The sequence below is a fragment of the Sapajus apella genome, unplaced genomic scaffold (assembly GCF_009761245.1).
Source record: "Sapajus apella isolate SASKATOON/1434 unplaced genomic scaffold, GSC_monkey_1.0 scaffold43, whole genome shotgun sequence".
NCBI lineage: Eukaryota > Metazoa > Chordata > Mammalia > Primates > Cebidae > Sapajus > Sapajus apella.
In genome coordinates, this window is record NW_022436983.1 from 15,572,818 (window position 1) to 15,585,198 (window position 12,381).

Below are 12,381 nucleotides of genomic sequence, written 5' to 3' on the forward strand. Positions count from 1 at the left end.
GTGCTGGAATTACAGGCATGAACCACCACGCCCAGCCCTCAAACTTTCAAATTGCTTTTGGAAGTAGACGGAATAAAAATTTAAATGAATAAATATTCTTTGTGCTCCTTTTAGAAAGCTGGCCTAGTTTCTACTTTGTGTTAAATTCCCATTTGTGTTTTGGGTCATTATGCAGCACTTGGTTCAGCCAATTAAGTTTCCTCTTTCTAAGTATCTTTATTCTATATCAGTATAGTCTTTTCTGGAGGCTTTAATATTGTTCCTTTGAGGAACATTCGTCTTTCTGGTACTCTTCTGTTGCTTAAACGTTCTTCCCATGGGACTTTCGACAATTTTCCCAAGCCTAGTAATTCAGTAAGTACTTAATAACATAATTTAGGTTCCTTCTACATGCGAGTCTACAGGACTTAGAGATTCCAACATAACAGTGTTCCACTATGGCTTCTTACCTCTGGAAAGCGCACTTCACCACATGACAACTAGTGCTATATTCTATCTCCTCCATTTACTTCCTTGCAAAGAAAGTTAGGCAGAAACAAGTAAAATATATATTAGAGACTTTTACGTTTCATTTGTGAGATGAGCAAAATATAGTTTCGCCTCTATAGTGTATTTCAGTGGCCCCCAAGTCACTAGTGTATCCCTCATGATCATATATATTTATTTAATAACAGACTTGTGTTCCTGAAAGTGGTATGTAAAGATTCTAGTTTAATTGTTTATTTACAGATAAATACTTAATGAGGATGATTTCATAGCCTCTCTCAGTGCCAATAATAAGAGCTAACACATATAGTGCTTACTGTATGCTAGGCATTGTTTTAAGTATAAATACAACCACACACTAATAAGTATCACAGAGCTGGCTTTTAAGAAATATAATCAGAGGATCTCTGCCTTTTAACAAGAGAGTTTAATGTTTCTTTATTGTGATGACCAATATATTTGGACTTTTTCTTCTATCTTAATTTGTTTTCCTTTCTTTTTTTGGGATGGAGTCTCGCTCTGTTGACAGAGCCTGGAGTGCACTGCCACCTCTGCCTCCCAGGTTCAAGTGATTCTCCTGCCTCAGCCTCCCAAGTAGCTGGGATTATAGTGCCTGCCACTATGCCCAGCTAATTTTAGTATTTTTAGTAGAGATGGGGTTTCACCATGTTGGCCGGGCTGGTTTCAAACCCCTGATCTCAAGTGATCCTCCCACCTCAGCCTCCCAAAATGCTGGGATTACAGGTGTGAACCACTGTGCCTGGCCATCTTAATTTGTTTTCTGTTTACCATACTTTTCTTACTTTCTTCCCCTTTCCCACCTACTACTGGATTAATCACATTTTCTTTATTGTCTTTTATACCTCTTGTTTGTAAATATTCAGCTTCTTTTCCCTTATAGCCTTGCACATGAATGTACATAGTTTGCTTAACAAAGGCTATAGGTGTTATTTTGTCATCCTTGACTCTTAGAACACCCTAACTTTAGTCTCTCTCACCTTTTGTGTTGTGGATTTTTAATTTCAGAAAGACAGTGGATTCCTGTGTTTAACCGTACAGAACTCCATGCCAGACTGCCCGATTTTGAACTTCACTCTGCCACATACTAGCTGTGTGGCCCTGGGTAAGTTATGTGACCTCTCTGTGCCTTAATTTTCTTACCTATAAAGTGGAGGTGATGAGTACCCACTTCATAGGGTTGTTGAAAGGATTAAATGAGTGAATATACACAGAGCCTGGCACATAGTAAGCACTCAATGTGTGGTAGCTACTATGTTATCATTATTCTATTTTGTTTTTACTCTCCCCTTTCCATAGTCATTTTTGAAAGCCGGTGCATTTTAGATATATTAACATATTAAATAATTTTTAAATTGAGATATAATTAATATACATTACAACAATCTTAAGTGTTCTAGTTGAAGAGTTTTGACAAATATCTACTCTTGTAACTGCAACCCAAAATAAGATGTAGAATATTTCCATTCTCCCAGAAAGTTCCTTGGTATCTCTTTACATTTGATTTTTTTCCTGCTCACATTACGTCTAGAACCACGGTCTGATTTTTATTATGGTAGGTTAGTTTTGCCTGTATTTCTGCTTTCTATAAATTGGATCATATAGTGTGTGCTCTTTTGTTTCTTGCTTTTTGACATAACACATCTTTTAAGATTTATCCATGTTGTTGCATGTATAATAGTTCAGTCTTCATTATAAGAAATCGCCAATCAGTTCTCCAGGTAGGTGTACCGTTTTACACTTCCACCAACAGTATATGAGAGTTCTGGTCACCCAACATTCTCACCAGCATATGGTTATCAGTCTTTCTGATTTTAATAGTTTTAGTGGATATGAGGTTTAATAATTCTTTTGCTTGCTGCTTGCTATTTTTTTCTTACACACGTATCTCTTCTTTCTGGTTCAGTTTTCTTCCTGTAGTAATTCTTTCAGTGACAGTCTCTGAGTCTTTTATGTTTATTTAAAAAATCAGCCTGACCTGATAGTTTATCATACAGATACTTGGTTGATTGGCATTTTCCTTAATATTTGAAAACTGTTGCTCCATTTTCTTTTTACATTTATTATTATTCATGAGAAGTCTGTATCAGTCTAGTTGTCGTTCTTTTGTAATGATATGTTTCTCGTGATTTGCTTAAATTTCTTTTTCTGTGTTGATATTTTGAAGCTTTTGTTCTTAAAACTCATCTTTCTTGGAACCCACACGTCTTCAAATTACTTCTCCCACATGTTCTCCATTGTCTCCAGCTGAAACACCCGTTAGATGCGTGTTTGGCTCTCTTATTTATATTCCGTGTCCCTTAACCTCTTTTTCATATTTTCTGTCTTTTTAACTACTATCTTCTAAGCAATCTTCTCAGACTTTTCTTCCTAATCACACATTTTTTCTTTAGCTATGTCTGATCTATTCATCTATTGATGGATTTCAGTGACTTAATTTTGTAGCCCTGTAAGTTCTTTTGGTTCTTTTACACATCAGCCTCTTCTGTTTTTCATACTGTCTTGTTCTTTCATTATGACTTCCTTTCATTTTGCCTATTTATTAAAATGAAACACAATTAATTTATAGCATTTTCATAGTAATCTTTAATTTGTAGTTTTCAATTCTTTGAGATGTTGTTTCTCTTCTTTTCTGCATCTAATGACTTTTCTTCATAGTGAAGTTACATGATTCATTTCCTCATGTGACTTTTTATTTTTTGCCTTTTTAGGAAGGTTCAGGGAGCCTCTTCTGTGGCCCTCTAGCATTTATCTGTCTAGATAGGGCCTCTCTTGTTTTGTTTTTCTACCTCATTCCCAACTCCTATTCCCATTCCCCTCTCCCTCTGTAGGTACCCACTCTATTTCATAAAATGTCTTTGACTGCACATGTAACCATATCTCATATATAGTATTATTTTGATTATGTGTTTGTAACTTACATAAATGGCATTGTGCTCTAGATCTCGTCCTGTTTCTTATTTTTTCATTCAATACTGGATATTTAAGATCTATTCGTGTTTCTCTCTGAATAGCAAGTTGTTTCTCTTGACTATTGCACTGTATTCCATATTATGTATCCTGCACATTTACTTAGATGGTCTTTTAGTGGTAGATATCTAAATTGCCTCTCATTTCCCTTCTACCATAAACCATGTTCCAGTAATCTTCCTGACCACTTCCTACAGACCTATCTGAGAATTTTTCTAGGATACGTACGCAGGAGAATGACCGGGGTCACAAGGCATATATGTACAACATATCTCACCAAGTATTACCAAATTGCTTTTCCAGAACAGCTATATCGATTTGATTCAGATCCAGGTTCTACTGCATGTTATTGTGAGGCCTTGGAGAAATTATTCAGCCTCTCTGGGCCTTAGTCTCCCTATGAGTAAGACTATAGTAACAGCATCTACCTCATCAGGTGTTCATAGAATAGAATGTGTTAATGTATGTAAAGCATATAAAGCACCTCCGATTGTAAGAGACATCATATAAATGTTAGCTGCTATTCCTGTTGTAACAACTACCGTTACTACTCGTTAGCCAGTTTCCCTGTTTTTTTTGTCTTGTAGTTCAACTTTTTTCCCCTAAGATATATAGGAATTTCTGGGTTTTTTTTTGTTTGTTTTGTTTTTGGTTTTTTTTTTTTTTGAGACGGAGTCTTGCTAAGATGTCAGCTCACTGTAACCTCTGCCTCCCAGATTCAAGTGATTCTCCTGCCTCAGCCTCCTGAGTAGTTCAGATTACAGATGCACACCACCACATTTGGCTAATGTATTTTTAGCAGAGACCGGGTTTCACCATGTTGGCCAGGCTGGTCTCAAACTCCTGAGCTCAGGTGATCCACCCGCCTTGGCCTCCCAAAGTGCTGGGATTACAGGCATGAGCCACTGCACCCAGCCAGGAATTTCTTATATACTCTCGATATCAATTCCTCGTTGCCTTTAAACTTTGCAGATATCTGCCATTTCTGTCATTTGTTTGTCTCTAGTATCCTTTGACAGAAATCTTTTAATACCTGTATACTCAAATTTATTCTCTTTTTTAAGAGAATAAATTGTTTTAGAAGTCTTTGCTTACCTTTTTCTTTTTTTTTTTTTTTTGAGACAGAGTCTTGCTCTGTTACCCAGGCCAGAGTGCATGATATTGGCTCACTGCAACTTCCGCTTCCTGGGTTCAAGCGATTCTCCTGCCTTAGCCTCCCAAGTAGCTGGGATTACAGGCATGTGCCACCACCCCTGGCTAATTTTATATTTTTAGTAGAGATGGAGTTTCTCCATGTTGGTCAGGCTGGTCTCGAACTCCTGACCTCAGGTGATCCGCCCACCTTGGCCTCCCAAAGTGCTGGGATTACAGGTATGAGCCACCATGCCTGGCTTTGCCTACCTGTTTCAAAGGTCCTCTCTGGCATTTTCTACTGTTAGCTTTTATAGATTTACTTTTCACATCTAAGTCTTCCTCACGTGGTTGGTGATTGTGAACTTCTTTTCTATGTTTTTCTCTGTGTGAGTCCCTGTGTTTTTTCTGCTGCATGCTAGAGACCAGTTTTTATGTTAATTTCTTGACTTGAGATTCCTATATGATACAGAATGTAAGTTTGGATGCTATACCTCTCTATGGCCATAAGCATGCATTTTACCTTTTCTCCTGCTGAAGGCCTAGATAGCAACTTCTATTGCTGTTTCCCTGAGCCAGTGAGCAGAGATTTTTCAGAGTGCATATCAAGGAAGGATAGATATTTGAGGCTCTGGGCTTTATGTAAGGGTCTCAGTGCTAACTCCCCACCTTCTACCTGCCTGAAGCTACATTTGCAGTCTCCACGTGAGCATTAATGCTTCCTCCTCCCAGCTTAGGGCCTGTACAGGAGTTTGAAACCCCTGTGGGCCACCATGGTCTCAATTCCCACTTATTGTTCTAGCTTTGATTTTGATTTTTCTTTCATTTCGGGTACCTAGGGATTTCTTTTCTTTAATTTTTTGTCAAGCCTACGTATTTTTTTTTTTTTTTTTTTTTGAGACGGAGTTTCACTCATGTTACCCAGGCTGGAGTGCAATGGCATGATCTCGGCTCACCGCAACCTCTGCCTCCTGGGTTCAGGCAATTCTCCTGCCTCAGCCTCCTGGGTAGCTGGGATTACAGGCATGCACCACCATGCCCAGCTGATTTTTTTGTATTTTAGTAGAGACGGGGTTTCATCATGTTGACCAGGATGGTCTCAATCTCTTGACCTCGTGATCCACCCGCCTCGGCCTCCCAAAGTGCTGAGATTACAGGCTTGAGCCACCGCTCCCGGCCCCAAGCCTACGTATTTTAAAAGCATTTTTGTTACGTTTTATCCAGCATTTCAGTGTTTGTAGTGGGTGAAAACGATCCATTTACTTCAGCCCAGTGTGCCATTTTGCCAAACGTCTGTTTTTTCATTATTATTGCATTAATCTTAGCAAATTTTCAATTTCTGACATTGCCAACTTAGATTCATTGTGTAGCCATGGACCACCCTTGGATGTTTTAGGCCTTAACTGTTTCCATTTCCCTTTAATTGCTCAAGCTTGTAACCATCTTTTTAGTATCTATATATTGGTAAGCCAGATAATTAGGTTCAATTTTCTTTTTAACTTTGCCCATTTGCTCATTCTGCTGAAGTTTTCCTTTTTCTCTTCTAATTCAGTTGTTCACAAAAATATTAAATAGTCCTGACCACACGATGCTCTAAATATCTCCCTCTGCATCTTGGGTGGTTCTTTGTTTAATCTGATGTGGGTACCCTCCCCAGACATTTAAAAGCAACCTTTTAAGTTTGAGTCTATCCTGAAAATACAATCCCAGTCACTTGTTTCTTACTAATAAGAAAGAAGTGTTTAAAAAGATCTAATGTATGTCCAGGTAAGTCTTTTGGTTTACTCTAATCCATAAGATTTATGTCTTGTCTTACCAAAAAAAAAAAAAAATCACATTACATTGATATAATTTGTTTCGTAGAAAAACCTCACCAGTACCTGTTTATGGCCTTTTATTATTTGCAAATTGAATTCTTGTTCAGATTTTTCTCAAATATTAAATTAATTTGAAATTAAAAAAATTTTTTTTCTAGTTTTAAATCTTTTGGAATTTTTCCCCCTCTTTCCATAAAACACCAAGAGATACAAATTCCAGTCCCCTGCTTGAGCTACTGCTATTATAGAAAGTCAGTTACCTCCTACGACTGTTTCTTCATTTGTTTAAAAATAAATGTGCATTTTTATAATACGGATTAAAACAGACTGTTTTCAAAAAGCAGGGGTACATATTCTCAAAGATTCTCTTTGAACAAGCCGAAAAAAATCATATGAATTCATGAATGCCCAACAATATTAGATACATGGTATCTAGACAGGGCTTGGGGTAGTTAGAACTGAAAAATTTGTATATATTTCAGAACTTTTTATTTTAATGAATCAACTATTTTTTAGAGCAGTTTGAGGCACATGCACAATTATGCAGAAATTACGGGAGTTTGTAGATCCCTCCCCACTCCCATTCCCCACTGATGCACAACCTCTCCCAGCACCCATGTTTCATGCCACAGTGGTACACTTTTTTTTTTTTTTTAATTGAGACAGTCTCGCACTGTCGCCCACGCTGCAGTGCAGTGGTGCGTTCTTTGCCCACTGCAGTCTCCATCTCCAGGGTTCAAGCAATTCTCCTGCCTTAGCCTCCCCAGTAGCTGGGACTACAGGCGTGTGTCACCGTGCCCAGCTAATTTTTTTGTATTTTTAGTAGAGACAGGGTTTCACCTATTTTGCCAGGATGGTCTTGATCTCCTGACCTTGTGAACATTTCTCATCATTGATGAACCTGTATCGACACATCATTCTTACCCAGAGTCCATAGTTTACATTAGGGTTCACTGTTGGTGTTGTGCATTCTATGGGTTTTGACAAATGTATAATGACTTGTATTCATCATTGTAGATTCATGAAGAATGACTTCACTGCACTAGAAATCCTGTGTGCTTTGCTTATTCATTCTTCCCTCTCTAACCCCTGGTGATCACTGGTCTTTTTCACCATCTATATATTTACCTTTTCTAGAATGTCTTACATTTGGAATTATAAAGTATGTGGCATTTTCAGATTGACTTCTTTTACTTAGTAATATGCATTTAAGTTTCCTCTCTGTCTTTTAATGGCTTTATATCTCATATCTTTTTGGCACTGAATAATAGTCTACTATCCGGATATACCACAGTTTATTTATTATATCTACTTCTTGGTTGCTTCCAAATTTTGGCAATAATGAATAAAACTGCTTTATAAGGATTATGTGCAGGCTTCTGTGTGGCCATAAGTCTTCAGCTCCTTTGGGTAAATACCAAGGAATGTGATTGCTGGATCATGTGGCAAGAATATATTTAGTTTTTTAAGAAACTGTTAATCTGTAGAATGTACTATTTTGCATTCCCACCAGCAATGAATGAAAGTTCCTGTTTCTCTACATCCTTGTCAGCATTTGGTGTTGCCAGTGTTTTGGATTTTGGTCATTCTGATAGTTGTGTGATAGTATCTTGTTTTAATTTGCAATTCTCTAAAGACATATCATGTGCAACATCTTTTTATATGCTTGTTTTCCATCTGTATATCCTCTTTGATGAGGTGTCTGCTCAGGTCTTTTGCTATTTTTTAATTGGGTTGTTTGTTTTCTTATTGTTGAGTTTTAAGAGTTCTTTGTGTATTCTGGATAATAGTCCTTCATCAGATGTGTCTTTTGCAAATATTTACTCCCAGTCCGTGGCTTGTCTTTTCATTCTCTTGACATTGTCTTTCATGGAGCAAAAGTTTTTTTATTTTTCATGAAGTCCAGCTTATCAATTATTTCTGTCATAGATTGTACCTTTGGTGTTGTATCTAAAAAGACTGCCATACCCAAAGTCAACTAAGTTTTCTCCTGTGTTAACTTCTAAGAGTTTATAGTTTTGCATTTTACATATAGGCCTCTGATGTATTTTAAGTTAATTTTTGTGAAGGGTTGTAAGGCCTATGTCTAGATTCATTTTCTTGTAGTGAATGTCCAGTTGGTTCTAGCATCATTTGTTGAAAAGATATTCTTTGCTTCATTTTAGTGCCTTTGCTCCTTTGTCAAAGATGAATTCACTATATTTATGTGGGTCTGTTTCTGGGCTTTCTGTTCCATTCCTCTGATCTACTTGTCTTTTTTTCACCAATATCACATTGTCTTGGTTATTATGGCTTTAAAATAGTAAATGTTGAAGTTAGTATCAGTTCTCCAACTTTCGTCAATACTAAGTTGGCTATTCTGGGTCATGAGGGAAGATCTAAGTCTCTGAAAATATTGAATCTTTCTATCTAAGAACATGGGATATCTCTCCATTTTTTTAGTTCTTTGATTGCTTTCATCAGAGTTTTGCTATTTTCTTCATATAGATCTTGTACATATTTTGTTAGATTTATACCTAAGTATTTCACTTTTTGGGGTGTTTGTATAAATGGTAAAGTGTTTTTAATTTCAAATTCTACCTTAATGCTGGTATATAGGAAAAGAGTTGACTTTTGTATATTAGCCTTATGTCTTACAACTTTGCTATAATCTCTTATTAGTTCCAGGAGGTTTTTTGTCATTTCTAATTTGCTATAAAGACAATCATGCAGTCTGCACACAAAGTTTTAACTTCCTTCCCCATCAGTATATCTTTTGTTTCCTTGTCTTGTCTTGTTGCATTAGCTAGGACTTCCAGTACAGTGTTTAAGACCAGTGGTGGGGTGGGACATCCCAGCCTTGCTTATAATCCCAGTGGGAAGACTTGGAGTTTCTTACATTATGAATGATATTAGCTGTATGTTTTTTATAGACGTTCTTTATGAAGCTGAGGAAGTTTCCCTCTATTTCTAGTTTGTTAGAGTTTTTATCATGAATGGGCATTGGATTTCTGCCAGATGCTTTTTCTGCGTCTTTCTGTTGACTTGTTCATGTGACTTTTCTTCTTTAGCCTGTTGATGCGATGGATTACATTAATTGATTTTGAATGTTGAGCCAGCCTTGCATACCTGTGAGAAATTCCATTTGGCCATGATGTATAATTCTCTTTAGGCATTGTTAGAGTCAAGTTGCTAATATTTTGTTGAGGATTTTTGCATTTACCTTCATGAGAGATACTGGTCTGTGGTTTTCTTTTCTTGTAATGTCTCTGTGTGGTTTGGTGGTAGGTTAATGTTGGCCTCAAATAATGAGTTGGGAAATGTTCCCTCTGTTTCTATCTTCTGGAAGAGTTTGTAGAAAATTGGTATAATTTCTTTCTTAAATGTTTGGTAGAACTCACTAGTGAATACATGTTGGCCTGTTGCTTCTACTTTGGGGGGGGTTATCATTGATTCACCTTCTTTAATAGATATAGACCTATTCAGATAGTCTATTGCTGCATGTGTGAGTTTTGACAGATTGCATCATTCAAGGAATGGGATCATTTTATTTAGGTTGTATTTGTGGACTTATATTTTTAATGTCTATTGGGTGTACAGTGATGCTGATATTAATAAATTGTATTGTCTATTTTTTTTCTTTGTTACCATGGCCATCTTTGATTTTCTGACACTTGAAAACGATATGCCTAGGCTTAATGTCCTCTGCACTTCCTGGATCTGTGATGTGGTGTCTGTCATTAATTTGAGGAGATTCTCACTCATTATTGCATCAAATATTGCTGCCCTTCTCTCTTCCCCTTCTGGTGTCCTATTTTGCATTAGTTATTTTTTTTTCTAGTCTTCCCACTGTTAAATATTCTGTTCTGTTTTTTAAATCTTTTTTTCCTTTGCTTTTTAGTTTTGGAAGTTTCTGTTGTTACATCTTCAAGCTAAGAGATTCTTTCCTCAGTCGTGCCCAGTCTGCTAATGAGCTCATCAAAGGCGTCTTCATTCCTGTTATGGTGTTTTTTATCTCTAGCATTTCTTTTTGATTCTTTCTTAGAATTTCCATTTCTCTGCTTACATTATCCAACTATTCTTACATGTTTTGTACTTTTTCCATTAAAGCCCCTGGCTATTTAATCATAGTCTAAAAAAATTCCTGGTGTGCTAATTTGGACATTCCTGCTATATCTGAGTCTGGTGTTGAAGTTTTCTCTGTCTCTCCAAACTGTTTTCTGGTTTTGTGTGTTTATTTGCCTTTTAGTATGCCTTGTAATTTTTTGTTGAAAGATGGACATGATGTACTGCATAAAAGGAACTGCTATAGCTAGGCCTTTAGTGATGTGGTAGTGGGGTGTAGGGGAGGAGAAGCTTTCTGTAGTCCTGGGATTAGGTCTCAATCTTTTGGTGAGCTTTTGCTCCTGGCTGTGAACTTCCCAAAAGCCCTCAGGCTTTTTTGCTCCCTAGATGATACAGGATGGCTGGAGGGAGCTGGAATTGGGTATTTGTTTTTCTCCAGGTAGGTTAGGCTCTGATAAAACTGTAGCTAGTTAGGCTTCTGTAAAATAGTTTTCTTGAAGGCCGACCTTGGTGAAAAAAGCGTGCTTTGGCAGATTTCAAAATGGCTCCTTTTCCCTCTCCCACTGCTAGAAACAAGAGGGGATTTTTCTTTAGTATTCTTTGTGAGGACTTGATAGAGCTCTAGGAGGTAAAGCTCACAGAAGTGTTGGGGGGCCTTATGACTGAGTCCTCCCAGAATTTTTAACTCTCAGAGTTGTGCACACTGATCCTCCCACAATTCATTGATTACAGTTCAGGTTTTCTTAACCTGGCACTTGTCCCTACAGAGGCTTTTGCTCATATATTGTTTTTGTTTTGTTTTTTTTGAGATGGATTCTCCCTCCATCACTCAGGCTGGAGTGCATTGGTGTGATCTGGGCTCACTGCAGCCTCCGCCTCCCAGGTTCAAGTGATTCTCCTGCCTCAGCCTCCCGAGTAGTTGGGATTCTGGGATTCCAGGCACCCGCCACCACGCCCAGCTAATCTGTGTATTTTTAGTAGAGACAAGGTTTTGCCATGTTGACCAGGCTTGTCTCAAACTCCTGACCTCAAGTGATCCGCCCACCTTGACCTCCCAAAGTGCTCAGATTACAGGCGTGAGCCCCTACACCTGGCCTGTGTTTTTTGTTCATTAAGTTGTGATTCTCTGTGTCTGCCTGTTTGTTTCTCATTTTAGGGACAGTGATTTGCCCTGTGACCTTTCTTCTCTGACGAATTAAAGAAGAGTTGTTGATTTCTCAGTTTGTTCAACTTTGTTTACTTTTAGGACGTGGCGACTTCTAAGCTCCTGACATGCCAGAATGGAAACTGAAACTCTGAAATATTTTTATTTATATTTTTACCTGTCAGTTTCAATGTCAGCAAATGTAGAAATGGTGAGATGTAAAGAGAATCATCCATAATCCTCTAACAAAGGTAATGACTGGTTTTTTTTTTTTGACATGTCTTTCTGCCCTTTTCTTAGTGTACTTTTTTCTTTATGCAAGTGAGATTATATAATTTCCTCAAAGATCCTCAAAGATAAGATCCTCAAACCCAAAACTGAACTGGATGTCTCTTCCCCTAAACTGTGTGTTCTTGTATTATCTGGATCATCTTATCATCCACCCACTCACCAAGCCAGGAACCTGGGAATTGTTTCCCTTCTTTCTTCACATCCCTCCAGTCCCAAAATCATGACAGCTGTGCTTTCTCAGTGTTTTTTGGCTCTCTCCTATTACCAGTTCTCCTGCTTGAAACCCTCATTGATTTTCTCCTGATCTCCTGCAACAGCAGAGCTGTCTCCAGCCTTATCCCCTCACATTCTGTACACGTGACTTAGGTGATACATTTAAAATGCTTATCTTACCACATGACTTTGCTGCTTAAAGCCCTTCAAACCCCTCAATGGCTGCTCATTGCTTTTAGGATAAAATCCAAGCTCGTAAGCATGGCC

General features: G+C 37.7%; 1 protein-coding gene across 5 annotated transcripts in view; it reads left to right on the top strand.

Annotated features, from left to right (window-relative positions):
• The window catches only part of ZBTB40 (zinc finger and BTB domain containing 40), an 83,068-nt gene that overhangs the window by 26,752 nt on the left and 43,935 nt on the right, over positions 1-12,381 (top strand). The window contains exons 2-3 of one of the 5 annotated variants that reach the window (XM_032300729.1): positions 1,513-1,609; positions 11,623-11,861. The exons of 2 other annotated variants lie outside the window; for them this stretch is intronic. The gene's annotated coding sequence lies outside the window, so the exon portion shown is untranslated. The remainder of the gene's footprint in view (positions 1-1,512; positions 1,610-11,622; positions 11,862-12,381) is intronic. 2 more of the 5 variants (XM_032300730.1, XM_032300731.1) reach the window with 2 other exon arrangements.